This window comes from Centrocercus urophasianus, unplaced genomic scaffold (assembly GCF_019232065.1).
Source record: "Centrocercus urophasianus isolate 14NV4802_14NV808 unplaced genomic scaffold, USGS_Curo_1.0 seq_10, whole genome shotgun sequence".
Taxonomy (NCBI): Eukaryota; Metazoa; Chordata; class Aves; order Galliformes; family Phasianidae; genus Centrocercus; species Centrocercus urophasianus.
Genome location: NW_024884142.1, coordinates 82,082,361 through 82,104,638, shown reverse-complemented (window position 1 = coordinate 82,104,638; position 22,278 = coordinate 82,082,361). Strand labels below are relative to the sequence as shown.

At 40.3% G+C, this 22,278-nt stretch overlaps 1 protein-coding gene across 1 annotated transcript in view; it reads left to right on the top strand.

The window, feature by feature from the left end:
* Positions 1-11,109: 11,109 nt before the first annotated feature.
* PACC1 (proton activated chloride channel 1) overlaps positions 11,110-22,278 on the top strand; it is a 42,499-nt gene continuing 31,330 nt past the window's right edge. Inside the window, exon 1 of the mRNA XM_042809088.1 lies at positions 11,110-11,247. The gene's annotated coding sequence lies outside the window, so the exon portion shown is untranslated. The remainder of the gene's footprint in view (positions 11,248-22,278) is intronic.

Below are 22,278 nucleotides of genomic sequence, written 5' to 3'. Positions count from 1 at the left end.
CATACTGTTGTTCTTTTTCACTAGTGATAATTTAGTACCTCTTCCAGTCTCAATATGTAATGCCTTGAAAAATGTCATCTTCTAGTACTTCTTACCACAATAATTCAATGTCTTCAAGGAATGCTGGAGCATGCACTGTGTTTGCCTACTTACAACTTCTTCAGGGGCTGCTACTTTAACATCTCCAGGTTATCTCCAGCTCAGACTGGATACCCATACTGCCAGCTGTCTTGTCCCTGTGCTCCCATCCTCCAGGGCATTTCAGTCTGGCCACCAAGCTGTTAGTGTCACACCATGCTAACAGCTCACCTGTTTACTGCTAGTGTTTTCTAACTCTATGGGAGCAATGGAGTATGTCAGGGGAGTGGAGAAAGAGGAAGTACTTGCACCATCCTCATTTAGAGGTGTTCTCAGAGGTCAGATTACCATGGGGAGTGGATTTTTACAAAAGCCCTGTTGGTGAAGTCTCCCCCCAAGTCATACTATCCACCTGACCATACTTAATCAGTGTGTTCTGGAAGTGATACTACAAAACAGAGACTTCAGATACCACAATGTTAGGTTCTCTATGCAAGTTTTGACCAGCATGCCTTCCATACCAATATACCAGCAGAAATAAAAAATAAATCTAATTTTTCTGACTTTTTTTTTTTCACAGCACATCCTCCTTTTAAATTCATGCATTTCTTTCTAATTTAATGCGTTTTACCTCTGTGACTGAGACTCCCCAATATCTGGAATATGCATCATCTTTTTATTCTAAGCAGTTGCATGCTTTTCTTTCTTGTTTTAGAATAGAGTGTGGTAAATTCAATGACATGATGAGAGTGTTGAGACAAGCAGAACATCTGTGTGTAAATGTTAGTGATGTTAAAGATTGCTCTCCAGGAGCATACTGCATATTTTGTGTTGAGCGTTCAAGTAGTTTCAGTGTTCAGAAGCAGCAGCGAGTTGGAGGTGATAAACAAAAAATGTGACTTAAGCAGGCATCATTGCTTCAGTGTTTTAAATTAGATGCCTGCAGGGCCCTTAATGCAGTCTCTCCTTTGACTCCTTCATGAAATAAAATTGCTGTCACTGTAGGCTCTCCTATCTGCAGCAGGTATGACCAGCAAAACCTGTGTGTTTCCTTAAAATATGTAAGTAGCAATAAAAACTTCCAAATTTTATTTTAGTTTAGCAATATTCCTGCTTTAACCTGCCGCTAACATGGGCTAAAGAAAAATCTGGAAGTGAAGAGGTATTTCTTTCTGTAGGTTGTCATCCCTAGAGAGCAGAAATACTGATAGAAGATGAGCAGAGGGGAAGAGAGCTGACAAATTTTAACTGCACCTATTCCTTTGTGGGCTTACAATCTGTTCTGTAATGAGGAAGGAGAAGAGCACTAAACAAAAGAAAGCAGAATGTACAAATAACCTTAAATCCAGGCTTTTCTCTTCCTAATTCATGGTTTAGTACTCTGTTTAAGTGGACCTCTTATTATACAGATGTCACCTAATATTTTCCAGCGACAGATTCAAAACCCAGTGGTGACTGAGTATCATGCATTTAACCTGTGGCCTTGGAATGATTTAGTCCAGGTCATGCTGCTAAAGAAATCTGTAGATCTCATGAGCGCATAAGAACTTTTATTTCCTTTCTGAATAAAGATCACAGAAGCACTTTGTGTAAAAGCAAGTACAGTCCTACTGTAGCAGCAGTATTTTATTTGACATGATAAATACAGAAAAAGTGCTAAGAAAGGGTCACAGTGATGGAGCTACAGTTTTTCTAAATCCAGACTTGTTTGGTTGTTTTGAAAGAGAAAATGAAATTGTCACATGGTTGCTGATTACATAGTGAGTGAATTGTTTCTGTGTGTGCTTGGGGAGATAGACTGTGCAGCTGGGAAATCCCCAGCATGTGACTGGTACAGCTGTGCTTGATAGCATGAACCAGCTTCACTGTAGACCTGAGTATTTCACCATGTTGCATCTGTACCTGTGGGTGTCTGCCTGTTGCAGCATTCAAGTAACTGCCAAACGTTGCTGGTCTTTCAGAGTTTGCATCAGCATTTGAACACCCAGGGTGCTTGAACTGTGCTAATCTTTCTTTTGTTGGCAAAGAATGAGGAAATAGAGTCCCAAGTGCAGTGAAGAAGAAAATTTTCTGTAATAGTGAATACAGTATCCTTAAGTCATCTGTGCCTTCCTGAGACAGGACAGAAATAAACAGTTGGGAAAAGCAGAAGCTAAGGCTTCTGCTTTTCCCCAAGCTATTTTTGTGCTTATCCATCCATGTCTTGTTCCTGTGTTTTCTCCTCTTGTGGCATCTTGTCAGCAATTGAACTGGTGAGTTCTTTGGGATAGGAGCTCTTTATTACTTGCTGGTACAGTGCCAAGGTTAACAGGACTCAATTCCTTATGAAGTCTATAAGATTCTTTGTAATACAAATTTTTTATTTCAACTCGTGGTTTTTTGGATGGCTCATTCCAACACACAGCATGTTGTTGTGTGTGTCAAAACTGCAGGCAGTTGGTTGTGCAAAGTGTCTGCCTTCCAGAGCTGCATGGTTGGAGGTTTGGTTCATTAATAATTGCAAAGCATCACTGTGATGATTTTGACTGTTTTGTAGTCAGACTTTTTCACAATTCAGCCATTTCCTGGAAGGTTTTTAACACACTGTGGACTTCAGTGTTTCTCCCAGATATGAACCCGTAGCCCAACCTGATGGTGAGCAGTCATCTTCATGATGTTGCAAGAAATTACCTCTCCTTGGATTTAAGAAATCAGTTATATGATTTCTAAAATACTGTGATCCCTGACCAGAATGAGTTACTAAGAAATAATGTAAATAGAACATAATAGTTCAGTTAGAAAGGACCTACAGATACCACTGAGTCCAACTGCCTGACCATATCTGGCCTAACCAAAGGTCCCCCTCTGTACTCAGCACTGGTAAGAATGCACCTTAATTACTGTGTTCAGTTTTGAACTCCTCCTCAACTCCTCACTACAAGAAAGACCTACAGAGAATGATTTCAAATTGCACCAGGGAAGATTCAGGTTGGACGTTAGGAAACACTTCTTCTCTGAAAGAGTGGTCAGGCACTGGAATGGGCTGCCCAGGAAGGTGGTGGTGTCACCAACCCTGGAGGTGTTCAATCAACTTTTAGGTGTACTGAGGTACATGGTTTAGTGGGAAATATTGATGTTAGGTAGAGGGTTGGATTGGATGATATTGGAGGTCTTTTCCAACCTTGGTGATTCTATGATTCAAAGCATATTACTTAGGACATTAAAGGTGTGATATCCTGGTAGAATCTGTTAGGGCTGTAAGGTTTCCCTTCTATGTCAATGCTGCTCATTCTGGGTCTGGATTATAACAGTGCTGCTTCAATTGTCCTAAAGCTCTACAAACATTTAAAACATGTTTTCGTCTTGATATGTGTTACCTTACATTTTTTTAGACCAATTAGGGCTGATACTTAATGATTGCATCAAAACATCAAATGGGGAAGATGACACCTGAGAGGATTTGGGTTTAATATTATGCCTGCAGTTTGTCACACAATGTGGTGCAAATGTTTGTGGTGGAATGCTGCAGCATGTTACCCTTACCTTCCCTAATTCTGGGTGTAAATTGTGATTGTAGACAAAATTGCATATTTGTACTGAGAGTTGCCTGTTGCTCAGTTTTATGTTCTAAGTGACAGAAAGGTATTTGTACAAAGAAATGCCACTTAGAAAAAAACGCAGAGCTATATTCTTTGTAGATCATTATATTCTATATTCATATAACATTTTCTTCTTTTTATATTTTAAATAACAATCCCTTTATGAGGCCTTTTATTGGGCTGATACTTCAGAATTCCAAAGTATTCTCTTCTGTGAGTCATTTCACAATGAAGAACAACACATGCCTTAGTTGATCTGTTTGAGTGGTCAAAGGGTAGCAGGAAATGGCACAAATGTTTGGTAGAGCACATAGTAAGGATTAGCACAACAGCAAGAAGATCACAAGCTATTATTATTCCACTGATTTGTTGCTTTCTATTTTCTGTATGCGATATATTTCTCTGTAGTTTTTGAGGAAGTAGTCAGATAAAAGGTCACAGTGGCTTTATGAAAGTGAATCATGCACCGATTCACTGTACGCAGTGTGTGTTCTGTATATTTGGATCGTGCCGTCCTTCTTTAGTTTGCTGTCCGTTCTGCTGTGGGAACCAGACTTAGATGAATTGGGATGTAAATCAGCTAAGTAGATACGGTGTTGCAACATAACCTTATGGACTTGAGTGGAAATGATATAGTTCATTTAATTTCCATAGATAAACCATAATTCAGTGCTAACTTAGGCCATATCCCCAGAATCTCTGAGGTGGGATTGAGATGAAGAGAGATTTGCTTGGCAAAAAGTAGAATGCGGGGAGCATGCTCATCACTTTCTTGTCACAGGATGGAGAATGTGCTCCCTTTCCAGATTTCCATGACTGCGTGCAAGTGTCATAGTTTCAGAATATGATACTTCCCTAGACTCACATTAAAATATGTAAAATGGAGTTGGGAACAGGGTCTTTGTGACAACCCGCAAGAGCCAGAGCATCGGCTTCTCTCAGCTTTTTTGTTACTGGCATTAGATTTGTCAAAGTTGCCAAAGCTGGGGTTTGGGGAGGGCAGGCAGGGAAAAAACACAATCCCAGGTAAAATTCTGAAGCAAAATAAGTCACCAAAAATTGTGATTGGGATGGTGCAAGAGTCTGGTTTGGTTTGGTTTGGTTTTTTTTCCACAGCGAAACTGACATATCTGTGCATGCTGCATTCTGCTTAGTCATTTGACTAACGTTCCTTGTTCTCCAGGGCCACCATATTGCATAACGTAGAGGCATTTAACCAACCTCACATGCTTCACCACAGTGTGATAGGTCACTTGACATTATGAGGAACATGACGTAGTAATTAGGGACCTTTTCTTTCCTCTTCCCCCAAAAAGTAGACGATTTTGTACTTGTGGTATCATGTTAGCAGTTTAGGGAAATGATGCTCTCTTTTTCCCCCAGAGCAGATACAATACGTTCTGTTATGCTGCAGGCTTTCATCATGCTGACATGTCAGCATCTCAATTCTCACTTGGAAATGCACCTTTTAGGGCTGAAAAGGCAACTTAGGCCAACTTGTGCATTTAGTTCATTGTTACCGAACATTCTGGCTGAGCTAACAGAACATTAAAGTTAGAGTATTCCCTGTAACTTCAACTAGAGCAGACAATCTTGAGATGTCAGTACTGATGCCAGTGTGATCTTCATCTGCTGGAGGTTCTGCTTGGTGCTTGAGACAGCCAACAGCTTTCTCATAAATCACATAGACCACACCTGTAACACTTGGAAATGCAGCCCCAGCAAAGCTGTGATCTAGCAAGGGCACTCCACAGTCATAAACTGTCATACATCTGGGTACTGCTGTTGGGAGTGAAGGATAGAGAGACAGTCCCATTAGTAACATCTGTTATTTTACTTAAAAGAAGTTGGAAACCAAAGCCTACCAAGGAGGAGTACCACTAAACTTCTCTATGATACTTAACAACAAAAGCTAGCCAATTTCATTGGTGCATTTCTGGACTGAGGCACCTCGGGTTTCTTCTAATGACAAGTATAATTACAAGTCCTCTGACCTTTAGCTGTCTTAATGCTGGCATCCAGGCTTGAAAGTTGTGCATTGTGCTAAGGCAGTTTGAGTTCTCTTACTACACCTACAAGTAGAATGCCAGTCCGATGTGCTCAGTAATGAAAATAAACACTGAGTTGAACAAATGGAAGCACTGTTGGACACAAGGGCTCAGTTTAACTTTGGCATCATAACTTCGTTCTTTTAACGCCATCTTGAAGATGTTTTTCAAGATGGAAGAAATCTGTTTTCCAGCCTTTCTTCTTCAGATAATGTGAGATCAATATATATGGAACTGAATGGATTTCATACGTTTTGTAGTTTACATCTTTGGAATTACCCCACAACATGACTGCTGAGTATTGCTTCATTCTTGCAGATCTATTCCTATATTTTCTACAGATAAAAGAATGTTTTAAAACTTTACCTGAAATATGAATTGACAATAGTGGTAAGAGAGAGAATGCCTCTGTAAAGTGTCTATAGTTATCTGCCTTTGAATATTCAGGCATTATATAATACTCAGTCTTAAAAGTGGTTTTGTCCCTTCCTAATAGGTACAGTGCTTGTTTCTTGCTGAGATGAAGGAGGAAAAAATAGGACTATCATTTCCCCTTCAATTTGTCTTTACAATTATTGGCATAAATTCTCTTTCCGTGATTGAGTTAAGCTGTTTCATACATACACAAGGGGAAGATGCAGCTGCCTTCGTGTGTTTGTGTGTTATTAACTTTTCAGGTGAGCTTTGCAGAAATAAGGAAGTTTTACTGATACACTTTATTTTATGCAATCTTATGTTACAGAAATTGCATTCTGAGAGAGACGTGCAGATCATCAATTCTGGAAACAAAAATACACACAGAGTTCTTGGGCACTGGGAATAATGGACAATACTAAATAGTTGTGAGGACAGGGAAATGTATGCAGCTGAGTTTGGGAGCTAAAACAAGAAACACAGAGTAAGTAGGAAGTTTATCTTGGATAAAGATAGAGGAAAGATGAGTGAGAATGTAGGGCTGTATCCCACTTTACCAGTTGGGGGCTCTTGTAAGCCATCTCATTTGTTTGGTTCCTGCACAGCTGGAAAGTATCAAGCTCTGTAAAACGAGTTGTTAGTTTTATCTTGAGAGTATAGCTGATAAATAAATTGGAGGGAAAAGAAGAAAAACAAACAAGTGTAAAGTCAGTTCTAGTTTCTGCCTTCTCTCTGTGGGAGGTTTCTAGCCCTTCGGCTAGACTGCAAGTTGAGTGCCTGCCTTTGGCACAGCTGAGAGCCCAAAGCTGTGATGAGGAACGCAGCCTGCAAACAAGAGTTAGAAAACCGACCTAGCATCAACGGAGGAGGTTTCTGTGCTCCTAGCAGCAGAGGTGTGGGGAAAGTTTTGCACTCCTTGCCTTGCTGCCCCGTTCTGTTCCCCAGCTGTGGTAGAGGCTGAGCCAAATGTCCCTGCGGTGTGCTGCAGCTGGTGAGGCAAGGCCAGTGAGCAAGGTGAGCATAGGGTGGGATAATGATCAATTAACAGTACTCACTGAAACTGGTAGTAAAAGCTAATTATTATTTGTGAAACCGGTAGTAGTAAACCAGTTACTATGTTTAATTAAAGATCTATGCTTGATGTCTTCTAACTGGAAAGACCTCCAGAACTCTAAGTTTTGTCTAGGTGCTCAGGTAAAAATGATAAGAGCTGAACAATAGAGATGGTGTCAAAGTTTAAATGTGCACTGGCAGTGCTTGAGCAGCTCGGCAGAGAAGGACCTGGGGGTCCTGATGGATGAGAGACTGAACATGAGCCAGCAGTGCGCTCTGGCAGCTCGAAAGGCAAATGGGATCCTGGGCTCCATCAGGAGAGGGGTGGTCAGCAGGGACAGGGAGGTGATTGTCCCTCTCTACTCGGCTCTTGTGAGGCCCCATCTGGAGTACTGTGTCCAGGTGTGGAGCCCTCAGTACAAGAAAGACATTGAGATTTTGGAAAGGGTCCAGAGGAGGGCGACTAAGATGATCAGGGGGCTGGAGCACCTCCCCTATGAGGACAGGCTGAGGGAGTTGGGCTTGTTCAGCCTGGAGAAGAGAAGGCTGCGTGGTGACCTCATTGCAGCCTATCAATACCTGAAGGGAACCTACACCCACGAGGGGAGTAAACTCTTCAAAAGGGCTGACAACAGCAGGACTAGGGGAAATGGATCCAAGTTGAGGGAGGGAAGATTTAGGTTGGATGTTAGGGGGAAGTTCTTTACAAAGAGAGTGGTTAGGCCCTGGAACGGGCTGCCCAGGGAGGTTGTGGATGCCCCGTCCTTGGATGTTTTCAAGGCCAGGTTGGACGGGGTCCTGGGCAACCTGATCGGAATGTGTATGTTTGGTGGCCCTGCTAGGCAGGGGGGTTGGAACTACATGATCCTTAAGGTCCCTTCCAACCCGGGTGATTCTGTGATTCTGTGATTCTGTGCTTAAGGATTGTGCTCAGCTTCCCACTGGGGTGCAGATTCACATATAGTTCCATCTATGGGAATGGCACATTCCAGGCGTATGTAGCGCCATCCACTAGATGGTCCTTCTTTCTTCCTTCCCACCCTTACCTGCATGTTGTTTTGTCCCTGTTTGTGTGACTGCACATTGATTTAGACTGGGAAGCAAATTCAACTCGAATTTATTCATTCATCTACTTATTGAGGGGTTATTTTCCTCACTACAATTTAGTTTGTGCCTTTACCAGCAGCTATCCTGGCATAAGTAAGGCTGTGGTGTAAGGTGGAAATAAGCTGGACGGAACAAGGTGTTAAAGCCAGTACTGTTGCTGAAAGAGATGTTTGTGAAAATACACCTTGTTTTGGTACAGAGCAGCCAGAAAGAGGGTGTAACTGAGTTCCCTAGGAATTGCTGGGTTACATGTGGTCACTTCTGCTCAGAACAGAGACCTAGACCTGAGTTCCTGTGAACCTCCACTCTCTTCTGTAGTGCACTAAACAAAAATCTCATTGCCTCTAAATTCTGTTCTGTAGTTCTGTTCTAAATTGAAGTGGATGTAAATTAATTCACAGAAAGGAGGGGAAAAAATCCCAAACCCACACTGAAATGTTCAGTAAGATGCTGGTGTTCCTCAGTGCAGCCCTCTTGTCCTTTTCCACATTGTGCCCTGGCACGGGTGCAAGAGCAGATGCTGCTAATGGCCCTTTGTGCTGCACAGACGTAAATCCCTTCTAGGTGTTCACCTCAAATTTGCTGTTTCTTGTACTGTAAATCACAGCACTTGTGCACTTTGAAGCTTTGCAGTGAGACAGCCTATTCACTCCTTTCGTGTTTGTCTCACTGCTTTCCCAGAGCTGTGGTTCCCTCGGGTAAAGACATTCCTTGCCTTACTTTTTTGAGGTATAATGCTGGAAGATTTTGATTTTTATCGAGTGCTTTCTACTTACAGTTCTCACAGTGACGTAAGCACTTTGTCATTTCTTGTACAGAAAAATAGACATAGATGAACAGATTGACCAAGTAGTTTGATCTCCATCAGAGCTCGGAATAGTTCAGTAGCTCTCCTTGCTTCAGGCCATTGCCCAAGTGCAATGGGACTATTCCTTACATAAACTTAACTTGCTTATTTTTACATGTTTATGTTATACCTCTGTGTTACGTATTTTTATTAATTTGGGCTAATTTGGTCCTTAAAAATAGTTAATGAGAGACAACCAAATTCTCCTATATGTCCAGCTGCATCTCTTCTTTCACATCTGAGGTAACACTCACTCGTATCACATCTCTCATTCCAGTCCTGTCCATCCTATGCTGCCATTGCAGAGGTCCTCAGGGTTGTCCTGCTAAGCCACTTGCTGATATTGCAGAGCTCTCTTCACCTGGGTCCTGGGGGAGGCAGATCATCTCCGCATCAGAAATTGGCAGGAACTTTGACACTGAAGTTGATGCCGTGATTCAGAAATATGAATGGAATCGGAATGTGCCTAGGTCCCTGGAAGAGAATTTATGCTAAGTAGCAGTTTGGAATCTTAATGGCTTCTTAACCCCCAGCCCAACAGAGGAGCAAAGACCCACCACGGACTCTGCCTGGCCCCCGGAGCTCACCCCCAGAATTATCACTGCTCGCCTGTATGCTGGTGCACCAATCCACGCTCCAGGAAAATAAGTGTGCCATTTTTCTTCTTTTAATTTTACCTCACAGTCCTCTTCTTACAGATTGTCCTATTTCTCGGCGCTGCTGCCCTGAGTCTCCTCAGCCCACTGCTGCATTTCCAGTTGGTTACATTATACCATCCTCTAGTGGTAAAACGCTCAGCTTGCTAGCTCGTATCAGAAGCTGGCAGCTTTCTGGCACTTTTTTCTCTATGTTTGTTACACGTTAATGCTATTCCAGAAGAGCCAACTTGCTTTGAGAAGGTTGCTTAATGACAGCGAACACTGAGAAAGAAGTTTTTGACAGAGGAACTTTGTAACAAAATTGATTTTAACTGCGATAGTGGTACTTCGCTAACATAATTTGGTTTCAGGTTTAGTTTTGAGTTTTGTTTCACTGCCTCATCCATTCTTCTGTGCTGTTTCTTGAACTAGCACGTGGAAGAATACTTGTTGGAAAAGCACAAAACATCAAGTTAGATTTTAGATATTAAAAATAAATTCTTCATTCAGGGTGGTGGGGCACTGGCACAGCTGCCCAGAGAAGTTGTGGTGCCCCATCCCTGCAGGCACTCAAGGCCAGGTTGGATGGGGTCCTGGGCAGCTGTAATGCTGGGGGCAGCCCTGGCCAAGGCTGGGGTTGGGACTGGGTGGGCTTTGAAGTCCCTTCCAATTCAAATTGTTCTGTGATTCTAAGTCAAGAGATTTGAGTTATTGCTCCGTTTTAACTCTATAAAGTTTTGGTGAAACTTTCAATGTCATTTTTCCTTACTGTTTTCTGTATGGAAAGGGGAGTGACAGTATTAGGTATTTCATCGTGGTGTTTGTGGGCCATTGATGAAATCAAATTCCTAAGTGCAAAGAGTTTGCAATGTAGAAAACAGTACTATATCACCACTTGTTAGACAATCCTGTCCCAGAAGTGGTATTTTTATTTTTTTGCATTAAATCAGGGTGAGTTCTTACCATATGTAAATACCCCAGCTTTGTAACTTTTCCCTCAGTGAATTACTACCTATGATAACAGACTTAATTGATAAAAGCAATTTGGAAGCTAAGGGGAAAAAAATGCAACACTGGAAGTGATTTCAGATTTACTTTACTTTTCCTATACATATATTAGAATGTTTTGTTAATACATTTGGACCTACGTTAATAAATCATTGATTTATTTGTGTTTAATTGCTGATTTAACCTTTAAATTAAATAATAATAATAAAAGAAAGGAACAAAACCTGAAATGTAATACTAATTTCTAGTTTCTAGTATTCATGTAAGTGTAATAATATACAGAACTAGGAGAAAGTTCCATGAATTACCATTCTGATAATTAACATTTCTTCTAATAGGAAAGAATTCACATGGATTTTTATGCACTGTTCTACAAGAATAAGCATAGAAAGAAAGAAACTGCTATGAAACCAAGTGGTTCCTCCCAGTGGGGCAGAAATCTGAAGGACTTTCCATTTCCAGAGTACAGCAATTAGGTAAGAATTAATGATTTTCTTGAGTCCAAGACTGATCACAAGGTGTCTTTGTATAATGGAAAAATCAGCATTCAGGATGGGTTGTACAGTTACACTGCTAACTAGAATCTCAGAGCAATCCAGTTTTGAATGTTTAAACTTGATCACAAATTTCCAGTGGCTGTCAAGACAGATTGGTAGGAATGCAGCTGCCATTTGTCCTTCACTTACTTGACCTAGAATCTTCCTGTAGACAAAACTGCCTCTGGGCAGGCAAATTCTGAACTGCATGGTCTTTTGTAGGTGCCCTTCCACAGCTTTGTGCATTACTGAATTGTTGCCCAACTAGGCCAGTTTGTTGCTACAGAGCTATTCTAGCATATAACAGCACGGGTAATAAAATGGAGATCTGTTATCTCCTAATGCCTGACTGCCAGTAACGTAGCTTGCTTTTGTGAATGGGAAAGAAGACTGGGATTTGCCTTTAAAAGCTTTGAAGTGAGTGTTTTTGTCTCTCTTTTCTGATACAGCTATTCTAGACTTGACAGATGGACAGGTCCTTGAGCTAGGTTGTTCTGAGTTGAGGTAGCTGGGCAGTTAATTTAACACTGCTCAAAGCTAATTTGGGAGGTGGCCTTTGTGCTAGGTGGGCTGCAGCGTGATGTGTCACAACATAGTGCTGCAGAAGCGGAGGAAATAGGAGTAATGGAAGTAACATACTAAATTGCTTAGGTGTATTGCTTTAGGTGCAACACAGCTTTCTGGTGTACAGGTGTTTCAGACACTGGTGGTCCACCACCATACAAAGACCTGGAATTAGCTAACAACATTAGTTAAATGCCAAATCCCTCCCCAGGCTGGTCGAGGCATGAGACTTGCTGATTCCTCTGTTGATGGGCCTTGAAATCAGAACACTGTACGTCCCCAATCAGAGCCATGGGCCTCCACCTGTATAAGTGAATTTCTGCTGATTATAGCTCCATTGCTTCAGCAGAGTCTGTTTGGCTTCCCAATCACGTCAAATAGGGTCTAAAATCCCAAGGGAAAAATACTTGCTCTGATATTTTCGGTCACTCTCAGGTCTAGGAATATATTGATTTAAAGCCTCAAAGTAGATTCTAATGATGCTAGCTATTAAAATCAAGCGCAATGGATATTTGATAGTTAAGAAATCTTTTATTTCATTCAAGCACAGAATGAGTGTTGATATGAAAATTACACCAAGGAATTTTTACTAGGCAGCAGTAAGAAGTGCCTTGTGGACATTTCTGTACTGTTTTTGTAGTAGTAGTAATAACAGCAACAGCAGCACGGTTGAAAAACCTTGCAAGGTAACGCAAGTAGAGTGAAATATCTCCTTCTGTGTTTTTATATATTAGGAATAACTCCATTGCAGCTTGATATGTTGTTTAGCTTGTGTGTGATGCATTTTTCTGTGTATGTATATGGTAAGAAAGGAACCTAATTTCTTCTCATATTGAGTATGTCATTTTTTTTCCTAAGTAACAAGCAGCATACCCTACTAATCTGTGACATCGCATTACATGATCGCTCCTTACTTCACTGGCTGCATTCAGTTTTCTTTCCAATAACAGGGATATTTGCTCAGAGCCATCAATTGTAACCACATCTCCTCATTCTACACTGTTAGTGGAGTCAGCAATCGCCTGCATTCAGTTCTTCATTACATTTTGGAGGATTAATCCATTCCTAACTCTCTTATCTTTATTGGTATACATTCTTCAAGTTTGTAAAGGTCGCGCCCTTTAAAAAGCCAATTATTAATATATGCCAGTTGCTTTTAGCAAATAACTACTTGTAATTATTATTGCTAATAATTTGTCCAAAACTTTATTTCTGCTTTTCCTCTATCTACTCATTCTGTCTTTGTGTTTTTGAGTTTCTAAGCGCTCTTGTGCTGGTATGTTTCCAAAGAAGCTGTCTTTTTGTGTATAAGATATAGTTTGGATGGGACAGTAATTGTAAGGATTTTTTAATAACACATGCTGTAGATACCACTGATTTATAGTGGTAAATTTAGAATCTTCTTGTTATTACATGAAGATCAAGCCACTTAATATCAGGATTTACCACATTGATTCTCTGGAATTCTCTGGTATTAGTAATGACCAGGAAATCAATTTACTGTACAGATAAAAGTAAGTAGTACAGAATTGGAGAAAATATTTGAATGAAAGATGGTAGATGTGAAAAGCACCCATGGGAACGATGAGAGGTTTAGAATGAGATTCTAGGTTGACAGAAATTGCTATTGCTCCATGGAATTTAACAACAATTTCATCGATTGAGAATCAAAATAATGAAGTTAAACTTATGAGAGAAAGCGAGAACCACCCATAGACCCAGCATGCACAGAGAATGTCTGCAGGAGGAAGACCCAGCAGAGGTAGCAGCAGTTCTTCAGCCAGAAGAATAGTTTTCCTATGATTCTCTCACAGCTGGCATATGGACGGCTTCTTATACAGGTTAGAATGGAATACGTTGGCATACTGGAGTTTGTCTTGCTAGATTAAAAATGCACTTATATGATCCAGCCACTGGATGTCTCTCTTGTTCCGCTTACAAGGACGAAGTCTGGCCTCTCAGAGCCAAGCATCTCGGAGTTAAATGAGCCACTGTGGAAAACCAGCTGTCACAGATGTCCAGCTGACTGCAGTGACACAGTGCCAGGCCTGGACTTGTCAGCTTACAGCGTGTGAGGCTGTAACAACAAGATATGAGCAAGAACAAGAGCTGACAAATGCATTTTTTCTTGCATTACAACTGCACTTCTTACCAGCCCCTTCTTTTCCAGCGTTCAACACAACTGCATTAAGCAGCCTGCTGCCAATAACTGAATACTATTTGAGAAAACAAGTTGAAATCAATTCTGCCTTTCTCAGTAGTTACAATATATAAGCAAGTACTTTGTAAGGCTGAAATAGTAAAGTGCACCAGAGACGTTTTCTTTTTTCCTGCCAGGTTTTTTGTTCAAGTGGGTTGAAGTTGGCAGTAACTTGAGCTAGACAAGAGCCAGATTTCCTTTTTCTGGAAAAGTCTGCAGCTTCTATTTATTTCTCTGTTCTGAAAGGGAATTACAAGAGACGCTTTCAGAGCTTCCCGTGAAATTCTGTTATGGAAAAATAAACAGTAGGAAAGGCTTTTTTTTAACCTGTGTGAGTGAAGGTACAGTATCAGCTCTTTGTTTTGCTCCACTGCGTTGCTTGAGCAAGGGAGATCTTTCTGTGTGCACACTGTCTTGTTCATTTGAACATCCTGAGGTGTCAGAAATTAATGAATGTGGGAAAATGTGTAAGAAAATCCTTTTGAGGTAAAGAACCTCAAGATCTCTGGCTTGTATTCACATTGAATCAGATAATTTCATGCAGCATCAAAGCACACAGCACATAGTGTTCCAGAGGTCTGAGGAACAGGGAAAGACAGAGTTGAGCCTTAGGTGATGATTTCAGGGCAAGTGAACCTGAGTGCTGAGAGCATAGGGTTTCAGTGGTTCACACAGGATAACACAGGAATTTGGGGATTGGGAGAACTAGGTCAGTATTTCCATTCTTCCCTTCTTCACACCTTTTTTTTCAGTTTCATCAATGTGTTTTGACATACTCTCCCCTCCTTATATTAATACTGTATTTTACTTAAAGTTAAAACCCTAGATTACGAATTCTGAATGAGAAGAGCCTGATGTCTGTAGGAATTTTGCTGGATTGTTTTCTGTACTTCTCAGTATGCATGAAGTGAGTTATGTAACTTTTTGCCTCGGTGGTTGGCCAGTGTATGAGATCTAGGGCTTATTTCTTTCAAAATATTGGTAGGAAATCTTTCTGAACATTCTTTGTAATCAAAATGGGATTAAATTGCAGTCCTGTTTCCCTGTATGAAGCAGGAAAATAGACAAAAGGAAACAGCTCCTTTTGTGGTATTCCAAGCCTCTCAGTTCAGGCAGCACTGCCCTCAGAAAACTCTCTCCTTTTCTCTCTTTATGTGTGCTCAGGATCAATCTACAATATGTCCCACTGATTTCCATCTTTGCCTGCATTTTGTCTTCAGGTGGGTTTTGCTCTCTTCTATCTCAGAACAACTATAAGAATAATGGAAGTGCTTTTCAACAGCATAAACTAAGCCTTGAACCGGGATATAGCAAGTGTCATTTCTAACTGATTGTTGTAGGCAAACCTGTGTTTTGCTATACTGAACATTTTAACTCCTGGATTCCAACATTTTCCAGTTAGTAATCCCCAATCCTCGTCATGCATGTGAACACCATAATCTGAAGTGGGCATTTAGTGCAAGAACCAGACTGTATGGCTGTTACTTTTGGCTGCAAAAGCCCTGGAGAGCTGCTTAATTTTGCCTAGTACTATGCAATTGGAAAATAATTTGTCATCCCACCCCCAGAAATCAAGAATACACATCATCGTAACATGTGATTTCTTTTTAGAGCCTTCCACTAGATTTGGCAATAGCTCCAGTATTCATTATTAATTATCCTACACTGCATTTTGCAATAATATCTGTGCTAGTGTTGCTAGAACTCCTTGCAGCATGTATCCATGCAAAGGGAGCAGTGAAAGCAGAGGGATAATGATGTGTGCAGATGACTGCAGTAGGGTATTGAAGTTCCAGTATATTTTTATTCAAAAGCAAATGCCTAATTCAAAAATATTGGATGGAAACTGGATCTGTAATTACGTTCACAAATTGAGAGGTCCTCTTTTGGAGCTTAATCTAAACAATATAGAGAATGTAGGTTTCTGAGCGCCATAGGAAACATCAAAGCTGACCACATAGATTTTGGTGGTCCAGGAAAAGGAGGAGGGATTGGATTCTGAAACAGTGAACATCAGCATAGCTCAGTTGGAGCTTTTTATTGATGTATGCAAGTTGAAAATTGTTTTATGACTCCAAGTTGCATAGAAACAAAGCAAACCAAAGAAACTGTTATGAAAGCAACCATCCAGGAAAACATGGGGGAAGAGAAATACAGTGAAAACAGAACTCTTTCTAAATTAAATTTACTTACTAAATTTAATAAAGTTTCCTAGTGAGGAGTTTCTGGGAAACGTAGATTGAAATGTGAAGCAAACTTTGATTGCTCTTTCAGCTGCCTTGGCGGTATACTTGCAGCAAGAAGTAAATTTCATTTTTGTACTGCTTTTAAAAGAGCTTTCTAGATAAAAATGCCCATGCTTCACAACCACCTTAAGAAGTATTTGTTGTGATTGTTGCTAAAGGAACAGTGTAATAGTTTCATAAATATCAGAGTTAACAGGCTTCTAAAAACAAGCAAAATTGCCTGTAGGTGATTTCCATTTGTACAGAAATAGTTACTCTCAACTTAAACTTTCCCTAAACTTTCTCCCTGGGTCTGTTACCTATTAGTGCATACTTTACTGTCCTATTCCTGCTTCCTTTAGCTGTTTTGAATTAACTGTGGGTAGAAGCAATACTTAATTTAAAAGTACTCGAGGGAAAAACCTGATCTGACAAATTACAGAAGACAAACAACATTATGGATAGCTTGTGTCTATGATGAGATCAGAAACAGGCTGATGAGCCACACTTCTTTTTGAAAAAGCAGTAGCTGTGCCACATCATCGTAAAGCTTATGACTGATGTTAGAGAAAAGGTGAAATCTTCCAACAAAGTGGCTTCCAGAGTAGAGTCTGAGCACAAAGAGGCTTTGATTTTGATTTTTATTATTTCTTTTGTTGAGTTGCTGTTAGGTATTCAATAGGGGTGCACTTCCCTTATTTTCACTGTCTTTCCCTTGAATTTTAATTTTGGCACCTAGTATCTTGATAGGCAGCTTTTACTAAAGCTGATACAATAATTTTCCCTACAGACTTGATGTTTGGACGAGCCTCATGCTAGTCATATTTAGAGCTTTTTCTTCCCTGTGGAAATGCAGGAGAACCTTGCTGCCAGCAAATTAGCTTGCATTGTGTTTTTCTGTTCTTCTGCACAATATTTCTATCATATTTAGGATGCTTATCATTGGACAGCTATAGGATTAGGCTTATGAAAGGACAAGCAAAGTACAAAGAGAGATATTAGAAAATTGGGTCTTCCTGGTCTGATTTCATATCAGGCTTTGAATCCCTATGGACTTATCCCTGAGAGATCCTTAAAGCTGTTTGAATTAACTGTGGAGAGTCCTGCAACAACTCCTTCCGACGAGCAAGAACAAGGTGGCAATAGTGTACCAAAAGGATTCACAGTGCTGGTCCTAAGCTGGCACACTTAAAGTGGTCTCAGGTGCTTAACTCACATCAAAGAGTTGGTTTTACAGAAGGCAGCAAGAGGCAGGAACATGGCTGAACAGTATGGCCTTATGGTATGGGAACTGTGTGGTGAAAGCTGATGATGCTCCTGATCATGGAGTCACTTCAGCCCAGGAAGTGCAGGTGGACTGTGGTAGTGTGTCCTCATCCCCATTTGGTGCCCATTAGGGAAAAACTAAGAGGCCCTTGCCCTGTGCTTCTTCGGTATTCCTGGGTTTGGTAACTTCACTTTGTGTTCATCATATTAGATAATTTGTACTCTGCGTTCTTCAAGTCTTCTGAATCCTTTGTCAGTGGGAAGGAAGCATTCATAAACTTGTTTGCATAACAAGTTTCTGAAATTTGCCTGTGGATAAAGTTTTATGTAAGAGCTTGTCTCACAATCTTTAGTTTTGGAAGGTGATTTTAGAAGCACACAGTTACTGGTAACACCTCTGGGAGGTTGATTCCCCCTGGAAAATGTATAACTCCTCAGAAAAGATGATGAGATGTTATGGTCTGAACTGAAGAGTGAGTTTGTAATCCCTCATCTGCTGGCTTTTTTTGGCAAATCTATCCCTGATGCTTCATTGCAAGGCACTACAGAAAATCATTTCTTTCTCCTTCAGGCAGTACGTAAGCCTTTGTATTTTCCCACCTTTGATTAAACAAAAGCCATCACAGAAATTTAAGTGGAGAAATAAAATGCAGAATAGTGGGTACACTATAAAATATAAATAAATCTCCAGGTTTTCTCTTTAAAATGTGTATGCTGCCTTTCCTCACTACACTATGCTGAAATAACAAGGCAGGACCCAACTAGATAATAAGGCTGGCTCTGGTCTCTTATTCCACTGAGACTGTTGGCATCTAAATTTCTACTACCCCTCCATTGCTTAATTTGAGGTATTCTTCTCTACATTCATTCTCTTTCTCCTACTGGTCTTTCCTTTTCCTGATTCTGTCAGCTTTTCAGTTTGTTCCACGATGGCAGGGTTCGACCTACTGGATATTTTGTACTGTGTGACAGGGAAACTGAAGCTCATCGTCCCTTGGAATTCTCAGTGCTGTGTGATGGAATCATCTGGAATGTTAATTCTTATTTGATTATTCTGACATTCTTGATGAAAAATACACACATTAAAATTATAATGTAATTACAGATTTTGCTTTTAGCATGAATATATTTCTTCTCAATGACACTGAAAATACTTAGTACTCCCAATATCTGTTTATTATTTTGACAAATAGGCAGAGAGCTATGTGTAATTTTAAGGTCGCACAGTTTGTTCCATGCAGCTTAAAGGCAAAGATTTTCGTCCTCCCCTTTTGCCCCATCACATTTTATTATTAATGGATGCATGTGAATTGTCAGCTTTTCCAAAGCTTTGGCATACATGCTGGAATAAATGATTAACCAATCAGATTAATTTAGTTGCTTAACCACATTGTTCACTAACTGAGAGTACTGAAATCTCCCTCGTTCATAATTTATCTTTTCTCTAGCAGTTTTCCTCCTGTCTTTCACTTCATCCTGTTAGTTTGAACATAAGAATTTGAAGCTGACAGAACCTCTGCTGTGGAAAACACAGTATTCCAAGGGTTGTGTGTTTAGAAATTAACTTCTGGCATCGTCTGGAGGCAAGATCCTAGGGCTGTGCAGCTGGCAGGTTAGTGATGGTTGTCATGAATATTAAATGATAAGAACTGAAAGCTCCAGAGAGACGCTTTGCATACATGTGATGTACGGACGCAGACAGCGCAGAGACTGGCTCTCTGTAGACTGTCTCAAAAGGAAGCAGCACTGAGCACATCAGGATGATCTTTATAAACCTGAAGGCCAACTTGTAATGCATTGTTTGAAAGTTAGATGTATTAGTGATTTATAGCTGGAAGCAGAAGTCTGCTTTCTGAAGTATATGTAGATGACAGGTAAATGATATCAGTGCTGTTCTCTCTCTTATTAGCTGTTTCAAAACATCTTTGAGCTTAGCACTTGCTAACAATCTGTACAGAGGAGTAACCCTTAGTGTTGACATTTGTATCAGCTCACTGTTGTGCAGCTGCATCTCTACCCCTTCCTCTGCAGTTCCTCTATTTCCTCCTTTGTTTTCTTCCTCTCTGAAACCATCACACTGCAGGTCATAGCACTGTGAATTACGGTTGTGACTCCTTCCTGACAGGACAGGAGCTTGCTATTCAAAGTGTGCTTCCTCAGCTCCAGAGGGGTAAAAACAACTCCTGCAACACAGAATTGCTCCAGCACAGGAATAAATTACATTCAGAAAGTTTGGATTGAATTAATATTAGCATAGGTCCGAGGTAATTCTGCAGTTACGTTCAGTTTCTAAGAGGATAAAATGCTTCCATGATGAGTGAAACATTCTCTATAGCTTAAAGAGTAGTTTTCTACTACACTGTAAATTGGGGTGAGGTTCTTGACTGATAATGGCCATGGTTATGTAAATTTATATCAACTTAATCAACCTGTGGTTCAGTGATTTTCAGACACCAAAACGAATGAGCTGAAATAGCAAAGTAGGTTTTCTCAGATAACTACATGTAGGCATGGTCCATTTTGTGCTGCTTTTCTGAGTTTAAAAAGATAAAGTAAATCTAAACTATTTTTAGGTGCAGTGAGTCAGTGTAAATGCGTTGATGGAAAAAGATATAACTGAAAGGACGGTCCAGTTAGAGGAAGTTATGAAATGTAATGCTTTTATATAAACACTCTGCAGAACTGATTTGGCTTTCCAAACACAGTGCTTCGCGGTGGGTCATGGAGACTTCACCACTCACATGGTGCTGCCCATCTCTGCTTTCAATTCAAATGCATTAAACGCAGAATGTGTTTTTAATACAGAATTGTAGAACTACTGATGTAAATAATCGATGCAGTTCTTAGAGTGTTGTTATGTGAATATGAATGGTGTGTGCAGTCAGAAATAGAAGAGGCCAGCAGGTTGCTAGCTGTGGAAAAAAAAAGCATTTGGTGAGATATTTTTTTCAGTTAGCATCAGGGCAACCCCTGACTTATTTTTGCTGCTGTTAAATCAAACACTGTAATGGAGTGGGAGCTACTCTTTTAAGGGTAACATAAGCCAGATTTGTTTAAAAGACTCATCTAGAATGCCTTTGGTTTTCACAGAATCATGAGAAACTTACATCCAAACTCTCTGACACAGCATGCAGTGTTGCCTGCTACAATATTATGGAATAATCATTTGCAGCTATTTCCCTATGTATTAAATGTTCTCATAAATACATATTAATTTGTTTAGCAGATACAGCTAATATAATTATTCAGATAAAAACCTGCTGAAGAATTTTCTCCTTCTTTTCCAAGCTGAAAAGCTCCTTAAGATGCTAACAGAAGTTCATGTTAGTTTATCTTTGTCTTCAAAGTCTACAAACTCTGGTTTGAGGGTCGGAAGCCCACTTCTTACTCATTTGAAATATCTCATTTATTTTAAAATAAACCAGCTAAGCCTAGTTTATGGATGTAAAGTTTACCTCTAGCTTCCAGCTGCAGCTTCATTTTGCACATTCTGAATGTATAATTATGCATCTTGGCAATGTTGTGAAATACCTTCTATACAATATCTTTAACAGCTGAGCCAGAAGTACTGTTGGGGTCATTGTTCTTACCAGTATTCCAGTAAATGTCCAATGGGCACAGGCAAATTCCAAGAGACGACAGACACGGATGAACATGAGCCATTGTATCCAACTGATGTTGCCTTCTTCAAATGGCTGAAAGCTCCCAATACGGCAAAGGGAATTCGAGGGAGGCATGAGCTCATTTAACAGACAGGAAACCTGCAACTTGCAGAGCTGTAGTGGAGCACTGCACTTTGATCTCTGTGTCCCTGGTCAGGAAAATTGCAGCCTTCTTTCTTCGACTAAAGTGGGTGTCTTCTGAAGACGAAAGGAGAAGAATTGCTAAGTTATGGGCTGAATAGCACCTGTGTGATTTGCTGTGAATCCAGGCACCTGCAAGGTATCAAAGCCATATGCCTCAGTATTTTTGGAAATGAGACTGAGTGTCAAGCAAGGAGCCAGCAGCCACAAACTGCAAATTTCCCAGAACCGCATCTGAAGGGGATGTCACAGTTTTCCAATCTGAAGTTCAACCTTTTCTCTGAGTGCATCACCAGATTTCACCACTTCTGAAACTGCTCTCCTGTGAGTTATTTATAACCTCCTGCTGCTTTCCATAGGTAGAATTTCACTCACCTTCGTTCTCTGCTGTGGATTGTTCTATCCCAGTGATGTACTGCTGCTTCACATGCTCACCTTTCAACAGCCTGTTTTCTTCCAGCTCCAAGACATACTAGTCTCAAAGGAGACCATTCAGAGAACTGGGAAGGAAGTATTTATCCTTGGCAGCAGCAACTTAAAGACATATGTGATATTCAGTGTATAGAATCATAGAGACTCAGCACATACTCCTAAAACATCCCTGCAAAGCATTCATTTTTAAAGTACCTCGAGGAGATGCACAGATGCACAGTGCTGCTGTTCAAAATTAACACTTTACATTTTGTGTAACAATATTTAGATTTTTCAATGGAACTGCCTTTAAGAGCTTAGCTCAAACATAAAAATTATCAAAGGGCTAAATGTAGAATGAGATGAAATTATTCAGCATTTATTTGTGATCATTACCAAAAGAACCTTTCAAGTTTAAGTAAAGGGTAGGTAGCTGCAGTCTCCCAGGCTGCTCTCGATCTGCCACAGCTCCTTTTGACCAGTTAGGAGTTTAATCTATAAA